This window comes from Urtica dioica, chromosome 1 (genome assembly GCF_054948205.1).
Source record: "Urtica dioica subsp. dioica isolate 48M chromosome 1, U.dioica_male_clone48M_v1_H2, whole genome shotgun sequence".
Lineage (NCBI taxonomy): Eukaryota > Viridiplantae > Streptophyta > Magnoliopsida > Rosales > Urticaceae > Urtica > Urtica dioica.
In genome coordinates this window covers 32,381,163-32,396,144 of record NC_142756.1, presented here as the reverse complement: position 1 = coordinate 32,396,144, position 14,982 = coordinate 32,381,163, and the positions used below count along the sequence as shown (strand labels likewise).

Genomic DNA, 14,982 nt, shown 5'->3' with positions numbered 1-14,982 from the left:
CATGTGTCCATGCAAAGACATCCTTAAACTCCCGAAGGAAGGACGCGAGTTGAGTTTTGATGGCGAGAGGGAGTTGTGCACCGATTTTTACTACCTGGTCAGGTTTAGCTTCGTCGAGAACGATCGAAGTGAGATCATCGAGGGTGTCAACTTTCAACCTCTCGACATCGTCGCGGGGGTCTAATTTCCTGAGTTGCCGTGCATCTTTTTTATCACACGGGTAGTCGTCTTCCAGTTGGTAGATCGTGTTAACTTTCAGCGGGCTTGTCGTCCATGCCTTGGACGTAGCATATCCTCGCCTGGGTTTGATCACCGACCATGACGCCAATTCCCTCTTCGGTGGGGAATTTCACTAGTAAGTGATAAGTGGACGTGATAGCCCTTAGTCTGTTCAACGTGGGTCGCCCAATGATAACATTGTAGGGCGACTCCTGGTCGACCACAAGAAAGGGGACCATGTGAACGACTTCGATTCCTCCGGTAGTTCCGAAGGTGACTGGTAAATTAATGATTCCTTCAGTCATGACCTTTTCTCTCATGAACCCAAACAGGGGTGTCTGAGTTGGGACAGGGCGGAGCCCCCCGAGCTTCATGCGCTCGAGGGAGGTCTTAAAGATTATATCGGCCGCGTTGCCGTTATCAATAAGAACTCTTTTTACCAAGTTGTTGGCCACCTGGGCCATGAGGACTATTGCGTCATTGTGCGGGTGCACAACTCGCTTGGCCTCTTCATTGGTGAATTGTATCGTCTCGTGAGGTACGGACGGAGATTCCTCGTAGGTGAGGTTAACCTGCCCGGCAAGGCCTTCTTGAGAGGCAGCTCTGCGGAGCTTTTTCCTTTGCCGAGCTGAGTCCCCGTCTTGCAAGCCACCTAGTATGGTGGTGAAGACGTGGAGCTGCGCATCAGCCGTAGCTGCGACCGCTGTGCGGTCGGTGTTAGCGTTGGACCCTCCACCTTTCTCAGGCTGTAGCCTGTTATGGCGGGGGCTGCCGCTCCTATCAAGCGAAGGACGAGCTCTTTGAGCTCTCCCTTCTGGATTAATGTCTCAATTTGTTTCCTAAGATGGAAGCATTGAGCGGTCGTGTGGCCGTAATCCCGGTGGAACTCGCAATAACGGGACCGGTCGCGAGACGCGGGGTTGCCCCTTATTGGAGCCGGAGCGACGAACTTGTCACGCGCCACAGCGTAGATTTGCTCTACCGGGGTGTTCGAGGGAGTGTAACCCGAGTAGTCTCTAAAATTGCTCGCAAGATGCGGCTTTTGAGACATAGGGGGTCGGCTATCGATAGCTTTACCTTCCTTGTTTATCCTCTTGCGGGGGTTTCCAGGCTCGTTCCCGGACTCATCCCGACGGCGGGAGCTTTGGCTGCTGCTCCTGCGGCCGTCGAGGTAATCTTCTACCCCCATAAAGGTTTTGGCTTGGTTCATTAACTCGGCCATCATAGAAGGGACTCTGCCGACGATGGACTTTAAGAAGTCTCCGGTGCGCAAGCCCTCGATGATGGCTGTAATTGCGTCACAGTCGTCAAAGCGGTCGACCTTGTTCGATTCTATGGTGAATCGAGTGAGATACTGTCTCAAGGACTCGTTATTCTCTTGCCTGATTGACCATAAGTACATCTTTGTCTTCTTTTGGACCATGGAAGTAGCAAATCGTGCCAGGAACATGTCCTTCAGGTCTTTGAACGATTGGACGCTCCCTGGTCTTAAATTCTTAAACCACTCGAAACCGGGCCCGGTGAGGGTAAGACTAAAAGCTTGGCATAGAGCCCCAGGCGAGACGCCCTGCATCGTCATCCAAGTTTCGTAATTTTGGATGTGATACGTGGGATCAGATTTCCCATTGTATGGAGGGAGATTCGGGAGTTTGAAGTTTCCCGCGCACACCTCAGCAAGGATTTGGGCGGTGAAGGGAGAGGAATGTTCTTCCACGACCCCGTATGTATCATTGGCCAAGCCGCCTTCACGCAGGTCACGCACCTCGTTACGAAGATTGTGAATCATGGTGACGACGTCGAGGCCAGTGTTAGGGGTCACTCGTTGTTCAGGAGGAGTCACCTGTCGCCTTTCGTTCGACCCTTGAGCCGTGCGAGGGTCCCCATTGATTGGGGCCGTAGGGTTGTGACCCTTACGAGCGCTTAGCCTCTCTCGGAGGTCTTCGCCATGGTTGTTCCGTTGGGCGGTAAGTCGATCTCTAAGATCCGGCCCGGCGGTATGGGGGTGTGAGCTTCGAGCCACGCGCCTTACTCGCCGAGTCCTTGTACCTTCCCTGACATTGCCTCTTTGACCGAGTCGGTCATGGGCCGAACGTCGGGAGGTCTCTTCTTGAGAGGAGAGCGGTATTGCTTTCGTTTTCGACGAACCGGCTTCGATCTCAACAGGGAGTTCCCCGTCCTTGGTGAGAGAAGTCTCGACGTCCGCCGAAATTTCCAAGCCTTCATAGTCGGGGTCATAATCATGTCCCTCGTCCATGAGGTCCTCGGATTCCCCGTGGGGGGCACCGTGTGCAGGTGCCTTGCCCGCCAGTTGGCGGTGGTACCTTGCATTAGCTATCTTTAGCTGGCAGATTTTCTCCTCCATTTCAAGGATGTGGTCGTCCCAACTGTCCTGAAGAGGAGGGGGCGAGGGAGTGTGGCTCTCGTCGTTGAGAGACTGCTCGTCGCCTTGCGCTCGGGAGCGCAGGAAGTATTTCTTCACCGCGATTGCGTTTTCGTGGTTGTTCACGCCCTCAGAACGAACGGGTGGTTGACCACTCATGTCTTTCTCGAGCCGAGAAGAAAGGGGTCGAGCTGTAGAAGGGATTTCGGGCTGTGTAAGTCGGGAAGTCCCCTCCTTCTAGCGCAAAAATGTTGTCGCACGAAAATGAACAACGATTAAATACCTCGGGCGGTTCGATCCAAGGCCGGACCAAGTGATCGCGCCCGGGCCAAAAATGGGAGCTCGTAGACCGAGCTGCACCCTCCAGACCCTGAGGTGTGTTTTGGGGGGTGTGAGCGTACCAAAGGTTGGCTGCCTACGTACCCTTTAGTCGGGATCAGGTCAGAACGTAGTTCAATTTGTGTGGGGAGGCTATCTTGGGCTCGGAGGCTTTGTGAATCCAAGGCTTTAGAGGGGGACCGGGCTCGTAGCTTCTAGTGAAGACTTTAGAGGTGTCGCTTGCCTCGTAGCTCGGAGTTCTAGCTCAAGGGCCAAGAAGCTGGAGAGCAGTGCGTACTGCAGAAGCTCGGGTCACAGAAGAGGAGCGCGCTCCCTCTCGTGGAGGGGGGTCCTTTTTTTTTAGCCGAGGGAAGAGGAGTGCGCGCTCTTGGAATGTCACAAGAGCACGAGAGAATTCTTCAGAGAAGAGAAGTATTGTTCTCGAAAAATATCAATTCGTTGTTTTTTCCTCCCCTAGGGGGAGGTATTCATAGTATTTGAGGGGAGGCCTTGGGCTGGCCCCTTGAGTCCCACCGGGTGGCCGGGAGCGAGGCGCGCGAGGCCTCACGCCCAAGAGGGCGCAGGGCGCGCGGGACATGTCGCCTGGATGGGGGCGGGGCGTGCCAGGCGCGGGACTTGGCCGGGCGCGGCGTGCTCGGCCGAGGTAGCAAGGACGCTCGGCCGAGGTGGCAAAGACGCTCGGCCGAGGCGGCCGAGCTGACGAAGGCGGTCGGCCGAGGTGGCCGAGCTGGCGAAGGCGCTTGACCGAGGTGGCCGAGCTGGCGAAGGCGCTCGACGGAGGTGGCCGAGCTGGCGAAGGCGCTCGACCGGGGTGGCCGATGTGGCAGGGACACCCGGCTGAGGCAGCAGGGGCGCTTGGCCAGGGTGCCGAGGTACGCGCAGGCCGGGAGGTCGGGGCCCAGGAGTGTGCGCGGGGGCCGGGAGGTCGGGGCGCAGGAGTGTGCGCGCAGGCCGGGAGGCCGGGGCGCAGGGTGCGCGCGAGCCAGGCGCGATAGGGCGTGCTGAGGCCCGTTGGGCCAGGGGCGCGGGTGCGCGCGCGCCGGCCGTGCCGGGCCGTGGGTGCGTCGGGGCGCTCGGGCCTGGTGGGCCGGGGCCCGTTGGGCTTCCGGCCGGCAAAGACCGGCCGGCCTTGAATCGTTTTTGAATTTCCGGTGTCCCGAAAATGACCGGTAACACCTCCCACTACGTCGAAGTACTACTTGACGAGATTCTGAAGAGTTAGGTTGTGTTTCAGTTGGGGTAAGAACAGTTCTTACAGATGAGGTAGAAGCTTCCTCACTCAACTTTTCTTCAAGCACAATTTTGCTTCTAGGTTTTACATCTTTCATAAAGTCCTCCTCAAGGAAACGAGCATTCGTGCTAACGAAAGTCTTATCGTCCTCGGGACTATAGAAGATGAAACCCTTGGTTTCCTTTGGATATCCCACAAACAAGCATAATTCTGACCTACTAGCCAACTTGCTAGTCTTTTGCCTTAGCACGTGTGCAGGGCAACCCCAAATTCGGATGTGGCCGAGATTTACTTTACGGCCAGTCCATCGTTCATAAGGAGTACCAGGAACTGTTTTGGACGGAACTTTGTTCAGAATATAAGCGGCTGTTTCGAGGGCATATCCCCAAAAGGAAAGAGGGAGTGATGAGTAACTTATCATTGATCTAACCATCTCCATAAGAGTTCGGTTTCTTCTCTCTGACACTCTGTTTTGTTGAGGTGTGCCAGGTGCGGTAAACTGAGAAGCGATTCCTTCTTCTTTAAGAAAGTCATCGAACTCTCCAGACATATATTCACCACCTCGATCAGATCGGAGTGATTTGATCACTTTGCCAGTTTTCTTTTCCACTAAAGCCCTAAAGACCTTAAATACGTTAAAGGTCTCGGATTTATGTTTGAGCAAATAGACAAAACCATATCGCGAGTAATCATCGGTGAAGGTAAAGAAGTATTCGTATCCCCCACGTGCCTGTTGGCTGAGCGGACCACATACATCAGAATGTATTAGTTCCAGCAACTCAGTGGCTCTTCGACCCTTATCGGAGAAAGGTCGCTTAGTCATTTTTCCTTCTATGCAAGATTCACAAGTAGGTAGTGAACCTATTGCAGATGCTTGGAGTGGACCGTCCCTCACAAGTCTTTTAATCATATCTAGACTGATATGACCAAGTCTTAAGTGCCATAGGTATGTTGATTTTGTTAGATCGGAGGATTCAGAAAGTTTGATCCTCTTTGACTCCCTAATTAGATCATTATCTATTTCGGTGTCTAAAAGAGAAGGTTGAGTGGGATAGATGTAAAAAAGACCACTCTTCATACATGCATCAATGACAAAAGAATTATCTGTAACCGAAATACGAATTCCATTCTTAATGAACTTTAAACAATAATCTTGCTCAAGAAGACGAGCAACGGATATTAGGTTCTTCCCAAATGTAGGAACAAAATAAAAATTATTCAAGTTTAAAGTGCAGTCTTCAAAAGACAGCGTCACGGATCCCAGAGCCTTCGCAGACACCAGGCTCCCATCACCCCATTTGAAACAGAACTCGCCTTCCTCTAAGCTTTTGGTTTTCTTGAAACTATTCAAGGAACAACAAATATGGTTAGTAGCAGCGGAGTCAAGAATCCATGTTGATACATTATCAGCTACTAAGCATGCTTCGGTAACTAGTACAATACTATGTTCCTTTGCTTTGAGATAGGCAGGACAGTTCTTTTTATCGGCCTTGTGAGGTCTCTTCTTAGTTCCAGAGGCGGAGGCTTTTTGCTCAGTAGCATGTGCCTCTCCTTGATTCCTCTTTCTCTTAGTGAGACCTACAGCAGTGTGAAGTTCCTTCATAGAGCTTGGTAACAGTGTACTCTAGCTTGTTTATGGAGTAGTTCATCTTGGAGGTATCAAGAGATGCGGGGAGAGTTTCTAAGATCATATCTATGACACTCTTCCCATCAATCTCAGGTCCTAGGATTTCCATTTTATTCAGAAAACTAATGATCAGTATCATAAAGTCTCTGACAGGAGTCCCAGCCTTCATGCGACAGTTCATAAACTGTCGGACTGCTTGTTGCCTTGTTTGACGCCTTTGCCCTCCAAACCTCTCAAGGAGATTGTTGAGCATGTCGGCGGCAGTCTCGATGTCACGATGTAGTTGTTGCAACACATTGTTCATTGATGCTAAGATATAGCACCTCACAATCTCATCAGATCAGAACCAGGCCGCCAAGGCGTCTTTGTGCTCTTGAGTCGAATCATCATTCGTCAGAGGAGGACACGGGGTGGTGAGCACCCATTTGTGCTTGTTAATGGTAAGGATGATATCGAGGTTATGTTTCCAATTAACGTAATTTTGGGTTTCGAGTTTGTTTGAGGAAAGGATGTTCGAGAGAGGTTTGAGAGACATTTTGCCTATAAAAGTTGAAACAAGTTTATGATTAGTCTTTGGTTTAGGATTTAAGTTTCTTTAAGACTTGATAAAATCCAAAGGTGTTATAAACCAAACGATAATTTACTCCCTCAAGAGAAGGCCGCAAAAAATCTCCATTTATAAGTAAATGACACATCATTAATGCTTAGCCAAGATGTCAATACATCAATTTTGACTAGCCACCTTTTAAATTGGTTTGATCACTCACATCTTTTCGCAGAGCCTCAAGGGAGGATTACTAGGGATTGAGCCTAAGTGTGCAACCAACCACTTAGTCCAAAAGGTCAACTTTGAAGAACAATCCCCCAAGGGGAGGCCTTGTCATCATCGTCTCACTCTCGGACGTAGCTCATTGAGCAATGATCAAAGCAAAAACGCCTTGGAGTACTCCCATTTAAGAGAGGGTCGCAAGAGTGGCTCTTAGACCCACGTTAATTGCTTCTTTCATTAGTGTTCGGGATCGTGGGTTACGAACAACAAATATAACCCTCCCGCTTAGTTTTTGGAGTTGGTACATCGACTCTTATAAGTTTGGAAACGGATTTCCTAGTTAGAGAGCGACAGAGCGGACAACTAGAAGAGAATCCTAGATCTTCATGTTCAGAGCAGTGTTAGTGCATAAAGGCACAAGGGACATACTCGGATCTTTTCCTATTTTCTATTTGGGGAAAGTGCATGAGGGAAGTGTGAACTTCAACTCACTCGAACACTTGAAAGTTTGAGATTACACATCTTTTTATTTTTCGGCTTGTCTACAAGGAGACCTCCCACTCAAATTTTAAAGAGCATATAGATTTTGAACATATGTGATATAGATATAGTTTTGAAAACATTTTGAAAACTTATTTGATTTGGATGACAAAATATTTTTCAAGTTTGAAAGCGAAAACGGTTTTTCAAAATTCAAACTAGTTTTGTAAAAATTCAATTTCAATTAAACTTTCAAAAATCAAAACATTTTAATCTTACACATCATGTTTATAATCTTATGAAAAACATTTTTTCTCAAGAAATTTTTCTCGTTAGAGTTCTATAACTTATGGTAGTGGGGCTGAAAATCCGGAATTCTAAAAAACTAGACTTTCGGAACAGCCGCGCACCTCGGAGTAAAATCACCATAACTGGCGGCTCCGATGTCCTTTTAACCGGAAACCGGTGGCATTGGACAGAGGACAGACAGAGATTTAATTTGATTCAAGAATAATTAAATTTAGATTTCGGAGCATAGAGTTATGTCACTTTTACTGCGGGTTTTACTACAGCTCGAAGAAAAAGAAATAATTAAAGTTCGGTCTTTTAAGGTGCGAAAAAGAATCGAGTGTAACGGAACGTTTTAGGAGGTTGTTAAAGCTTTTATTTGTGTTTTATTAGCAAGGTAATAACATGATATAAAAGAAATAACAACATGCATAAAACGATTCAAGTAAATAAAAGAAACTAGCAAGACAATATAACTAGTCACAAAATTAAACCTTTAAAACACGTTTTTCAATATAAAAAATTAAAAAAATTTGGAACTGATTCTAATGTGTTTTAAAAACATCTCAAACTCATAGAAAAACAACATGATTTTTAATTCAAAGGCATGAGCAATAAATTAAAAAATAATCTAAGAAAACAATTCTAACTTGTCACAAAATTAGTAAACTTTCGAAAACGATTTTCAAGCTCATATTTTTAAATACATGTACATGCATATCTTTGAACATAGCTCTGATACCATTTGTTGGAATTGATCTAGGGTTTAAGAAAAAGTTTAACGCTTCGTTAAGCAGCGGAATTTGAAAATTTTTATTTTTCAAGTAAAACAGTTTTTACTAACCTAGACAAAGAGCAAGCACATGTAAATAAAAACTAATATGAGCATAGAAGTTTACTAACCTTTTTAGACGCTTGAACGTTGAGAAGCTTTTGGAAAAAGGTTGCACCATTCGTCTCCCCTCGCAGCACGTCTCTCTTCCTTCCTCGGCACCTCGAGCAACCACGAAAGTTTCTATCACTAAATTACTCGAGAGAAAAGGAATTAGTGAGTGGGCACTTTTGAACAATACGACTTAAGAACGAGTCTTGAAGTCGCAGAGCTAAACACTAGGTCAAATGAGGACCTAGGTGCCAAAACAAAAAAACGAAATTGACTAGAGAGAGAGAGAGAGGAGTCGGCCACAAGGTCTAGAGAGAGAGGCTCTCAATCTCTAACTTATGTGGAATGGGAAATATGAGAGGAATGAGGCTCCTATTTATAGGAGAGGTCTTACCTTCAATAAGGTAGTTTCCTCTTCTGTAGAATATCACATATTCATGAGCCAATTACCTCTTTTCCCACTTGAGATGCTCGGCCAAGGCTGCCTTCTAGAAGGCTTGGATTTGTTTTCTTTTTTGTTCCTTGCCTTGCCTTTGACTCTCTTGGCCGATTTCCCTCTTGCTTCTTTGAGGAAATTGGTTTCCTCTTTTTCTTTTGGCAAGTATTTTGATACATTTATGCAAAAAATATTCTCTCTTTTCTCTTGGGTAGTAGGCGCCCATTTCAACTCCAGAAGGAGCTTCTAGAAGCTTCTTCATTTGTTCATGACAACATGAAAAAGGCCCATTAAGAATTTTCAATAAAATTCTTATGAAATGAAATTAATCCACAAGGCCCAATAAATCTAATTTTGGCCGAGTGTTATTTGTCATCAAATGATCATGTCAAAAAATTTATTGACATTCATTTCATCATATGTCTCAAAAGACAAAAATACCATTTTGAAGATTTTCGTTCTTGTTCTGACTTATCTTCAAGTTTAACTATTCCTACTCGATGTGATTCGTGAAAGTGACCTCATGGATCCAAATGAACAAAGCTTGAGCTAAATACTTGGACTCAAAAGTTCACAAACCTTTTTCAAGTTTAGCTTAATGTCAACTGACTCCACTAAAGAGTTGACACTGAAAATCTTTCGGTTCAAATGAATTTATTTTCTACTCAAGAATTCAAACTAATTGTAATGAGTGGATCCACAGAATATTATCAGTGTTTACCCTTCATGAATATCATCAGCTAGTCGGGATTTACAAAATTACCATTTTACCCATCTAGCTGTTATTTCCTCAACTCCTTTGTCGCTTGTGAATAAGGTAGAAACAATGTATTGACGAGGAGCTAACAAGTCACATTGTTTCATCCAAAAGAGTTAGTACTCAATTTGGACACTGGCCAGTTCATTTATTCACACTCCAAGGAACAAAGCATGAGGTGATATACATTGCATTTCAGCAATCTTGTACAAGAATTTCATATCTATGAGAACTTCACAAAGTTAGTCATGACATTCTCACAACTTAGTACTTCACCAATAGGCCTTGTTAGGAATCACATAGTGAGTCCGAACTCTGACTTTCTCAAATGAGAATACGTAAGCTGTGAAATGACATGTCTCATTTCAGGATTAAGGTAAGCACGATGCAATTCATACGTAGTGACTTCGAGACATAAGAGGTTAAATGGTTTGTTCTTATCTTGTCTCTAGAAGTGCACTGGTCAATTCAGTACCTTCAGAAGATACCTAGAAGAACTATAGAGTCTCCAACTCTCAATGCCTCATAACCAGACATCATAGATTCTTCTAACAATCATACTGAGGTCAATAGTCCTTTGACCCTTAGATTGCGAATATATCGTTTTAAGCAAACTACGAAGAGTTTGTTCATGTAAATCTACATTTGTGTCTTCGTAAGTTGTTTAGTTTGTTTATGGACTAAAGACTAATGTTTTATCATAAAGCTTCAAACAGACACGGAAGAATGAATGAACGTTTCAACTTTTTATTAATGAATAAGCAATTACAAGCAAGAGTCTTCGTGAGACTTTATTTCATCAAATGTACAATATAAGGATTACAACTCTTCCTGTGGGCACCCACTACCAGAAATATGGGATACAACTACAGTTTTTTTTTAACTCCAGTTTATCCTTTAATGTAGTATATGAATACAGACTACGGTCACCTTTTTTTAGGTCTATATTAGACTCCAGTCGAATATAAAGCTGTAGATAATGGTCTATTTTTCTCTACAGCTAATATAAAAAAGTAGTGGTAATACTTAAAAAACAAAAAATGATCAAAATTTCACCATTTTTAAATGAAGGGAAATTTCCCACAAAATTTTGGCACATTTACACTACAGTCAAAGTTAAAGAAGGAGTTGTAATACTCAATACATAAAAAATTACCAAAATTTTTGCAAGGTGGGAAATTTCCCTCCACTATCTTTTGGAAATTTCCCTCCACTATTTTATTTGGCCAAATTGACTAAGTATAGAAACATTATATCACTCATGTTAAAGATATCATATTCAATGAAAAATAAGAAAAAAGAAAAAGAAAAAAGAGAACCGAAGAGAGAGACTCACCGCGATAACCACCGCTGCGAACAACACCGCCACTATCACAAATATCTCATCCCGACCATGCTCACCGGTAAATCCCTCTCTCCGAATCCCAGTCATCTCTCTACTCAGTATTTCCCTCTTCTTCTTCTTCAAATTTCTCAAAGGATTATAGGGTTTGAACCTCTTTTCCTGGCTCGGTTTGCTTCTTCCACTACCAGAAAATTGGTTCTAGGGTATCTAGGGTTTCATCTGAGATGTTTGGGTTGATAGAATCTCTCTTTCTCACTCTTCCTAACTCTGTCTCTAACTCGCAGACCCGGTTCGCCGTGTTCCTGGACGATTCTTCACCGTCCCTCTCTGTGGCCATTCAATATTTTCCGCCCCTCTCCGTCGCCGTACGATTCTGCTCCATCGCATGTTAATGTTTGGGTTTCGGCGAACGTTAATTGTAGGTAATTTCATGGATTTGGAGTTTCGATTTTGAACACTGATTTTGGGTTTCTGAAATTGATTGAACGTGGTTTGATTTATCTCAGTTGATTTGAATTTATCTTGTCTAATTTAGTGGGTCTGATTGTGATTTTTTGTGAGTTGAGATGTAGGGTCTAAATGATTTCACAATGGCTTCAAGAAAAGCTGAAGAAGTAGGTTTGTATTTTTAGACTTTATTTCTTCTTTCATAATTTTTTTACATTATTCGATTCCCATTTTTTGTTTTCTTGATCGTAATACGAAATAACCAAATATGTTAAGCTTGGTGGCGATTTCAAGCAGTGCAATGGCTCAAGAGCTTATTGGGTATGTTGGGATTGTCGAACAAGCCTTTGAAGAGAAAATTCCTTTCATGTTTAAGAAATGGAATCATTCTCTGCAATACCATCAACAAGATTCACCCAGGAGCCGTTCCCAAGGTATCGATTCGCATTTTGATCTCATCTCGTTTATGAACCTTTAAATCCTCATAACAGGATTGTTAAATCTCCCACTGTGATATCCGAGTCCCTTGGGTTTTCATTATTTAAACTAATAAATTTTGAGCCCGGGAAGAGCGGCGGCGGAGGAGGAGAGTTTATCGATCTTCCGGTGATGGTGAAGATGGAGGTTCTGGAGGAGACGACGATGGAGGTTTTCGACGCGGAGGTGATCAAAGGGATTCGGAGCCCGATGGAGGAAGGGCTAATTCAGGCGCTGAAGCTTGCAATGGGTTGTTGTGCTCCGGTGCCGGCGGTGAGGCCGGCCATGGACGAGGTGGTCAAGCAGTTAAAGGAGAATAGGCCTAGAAACAGGTCTGCTTTGTATAGCCCTACCGAGACCAGGAGTGAAATTGGTACACCTTTCTGAGGTTTTTGTTTTTTTTTTTTACGTTAGCTTTTCTTTTTCATTATTGTTTCTAGTGTTTACCAAAGGACAAGGGGGTTATTTATTTAGGCGATCATATTGATGATAGTTGTTTTTTTAAAAATCTTTATGGAAGTTTTCTGTCTGGCTAGATGTACATCAATATCGTCTCTTTATTAAAAGTGTTTATGCTCTAAAAATATAAAAATAAAAAATATATTTTGTTGTGAAAATTAGGAGGCTGGAGAATGAAAGGATTTCTTTAGGAAATTCGTTGACAATTCCATCTCTTTTGATCGACCCTTAACACAAGTAAAGAAAATAAAAGAAAAAAACTACACAATCGAGAGAGCTCTGAGCGTGATCGAGAGAGAATCAGCGAGACATAGATTGGGCATGAGATTGAAACACGTTGAGAAAGAAAAGAGGGAGGGAGACTGAGAGAAAGAGAAAGAACAGGATCAGAATTAGAAGAGAGTCATCAAGGTTTGTTTATCTCATAAGAAGATGTACGGCAAAGGAGCTGTAAGTAGATTCTCGCCAGTTATTCACGAGTTTCTGAGGTAATTTTCTCCTCTTCTATTCGTGAATTAGGGCTTCCTTTTGATTTCGGAAATTGAATGGTTTAAGGATAAATTTGATGGCGATGTTTATGACTCACGTCGTTCTTGTTTCTCGCGTGCCTTTGTTTGGTTTGATTGTGATTCTCTTGAGTTAGATTTCATTAATTTGGGGTGTTTGTGGGTAAAGGGTTCTTGATTATTGGTGCTGAATTGATGCTTGATTTGTGATGATCGTTTAATTTTTCAGAATCTTTGTATGATATATCCACTGCCAATATTATTTCATATTAGGTCTGATTGTTTCAGTTTCATTACAAAAAATAAATATTTAACCCATTCCTTTAAATCACAAGTCCAAATGAGCTTAGTCAAGCTTGGTAGTGTTTTGAACTATTTTTTTGCTCTTGATTCTTTTCTTTCTTTCTTTGAACAGGTCAGGAAAGAGATGGAAACGGTAGACCAAATCATAGCATAGCGGGTAAGTTGTAGAAGTTAGGCTTGCATACTTTTTAGGGAAAATATAGGGAAAATATCAGACGTTTGCATCAATAAAGTGTGTAAATAGATAGATGGATATAGATATGCATGCAAGCTCAGCTAAACTGCCATTTTCCTTGAGCTAGTGCTATATTGCTTTTTTAATAACATGATGAATTCTCATTTGTTTCTGTCATTCTTTATTTTTGTCCCTTAGTTTTGAATGAGTTTTTGATAAACCCCTTTTGAGGTTTCATTTCCATCAAGTTTTGACAAGGCTTTTAATCTGAAAGAAATTATTGAGCGCAATCACGTATTGCGTGGGGTTCTGTATACATCTGAATATGATGTTTTAGTTGAGATTTTTGTTTAAAAGTCACTAGTACAACAAGACACTAAAAAGACTGTTTACTTGAGTTGAAAGAAAACATTTTTATTTTTTTTTAAAAGAAAACGCCCTTACTGTAAATTCTTTTTTTTACTATGTTTTACAGAATTGGCAGAGAAGACAGTTAATGACATTGAAAGGTCTTGGGAGTCTCTGAAGGTAACAAGTTAAATTGGGCTTAGTCTGTGGATATTCAAAACAGAGTTGGAAACTTATCATGTAATGATCTTATATTCTATTTTTCTTTTTGTCTTCTTTACACAAATTGAGCAAAACTGCAAAAGCCTCAACCTTAGCCAGTCCAATTCAGCGCTTTTTTAAAATTTATTTTACTGTTGATGTTCTTTAACTGTGTGCTTTTGCTTTAAAAGTTAAAACTCTTTCAAGTCTTTGAGGGTAAGAAGTTAAATTGGGTTTAGTCGACTAAATAACGCCTCTTTTTTGTAGTCGCAAGTTCTGTGTATCTTAAACTTCTTTTTCTGCCAGTCATCTTTACGAGTCTTTGTCAAGTCCCCTTATATATTCTATCCACAGTCCCTTTATATTTCAACTCTAATTTGCTTGGCTGTGGGGTTCGAGAGGTGTTTGCTGGCCCAAACTCACCAAACGGTACAAACCTCTCTCTCTCTCTTTCTCACTCTATATATCTGTATGTATATATGTATACATGATGTATTTGTGTTATTATGTTGAAGAAATGGGCTGAGTTTATTCCATGTACGCGTACAGTTATGGCTTGTCAATCCGTTGCAAACATCGTCAAATCGTCTCTCGGTCCCGTTGGCCTCGACAAGGTATTTTCATAAATTCGTCTTTTTGTTTCAAGTCTCTCTATATTCGATCTCTTAGAATGTTACCAAATGTTGTGTGTTTTTTTTATGATATTTTGTTTGGTTTTGTGGTAAAGACTGAGTACGCACTTGAGAAATTTAAAAGCTTTAATGGTTTTGAGTGTTGAAAAGTATGAAAAAAGAACAGATCTATATGAGATGGCTGGTAGAAAGTTCATAATTTTTATGTTAAAACGAGGAATTTTTTTTTCTAACTAGATTCTATTAATGCTATCGAACGTTTTTGGTGGGCATACTCTGTGACCATGATTAATAGGCAGCAAAGACAGCTTTATCACTCTTAGTATCTGAACAATAGTTGAGTATATTTTCTGTGATTAAGTTTGTAAGAAATAATTCTGGGAATTGATTGTTGTCCTTGGAAGAAAATAGGCAGCAATGCAGGCTCTCGAGGAAGATATGAAGAAATGACTTGGCTGAGATCGACGAGCAACGTTCTAGGGAAGATTTACAGTGTTGTCACATCTCTCGAAATTTGGGGTAAGCTTTACTCATTTGGTTTGTGTGTATGAGTGTGTGAATCTGTACATATTGGTTCAGTTTTCACTAACACTTTTCCCACTTAGATCAAGAAGTTGGTGAGGAATAGGTCAATCTGGTATTCTTTTTTTTTAATAAATGTTTGTTTTAAGCTTTTATGT

The 14,982-nt window shown here is 42.7% G+C and overlaps 1 long non-coding RNA gene across 1 annotated transcript; it reads left to right on the top strand.

Moving 5' to 3' along the window:
- The first annotated feature begins 14,029 nt into the window (after positions 1-14,029).
- Positions 14,030-14,779, top strand: LOC149407899 (uncharacterized). The gene is made up of 3 exons (XR_016296678.1): positions 14,030-14,099; positions 14,220-14,284; positions 14,714-14,779. It is a non-coding gene; the product is annotated as an uncharacterized LOC149407899 (long non-coding RNA).
- Positions 14,780-14,982: the final 203 nt, after the last annotated feature.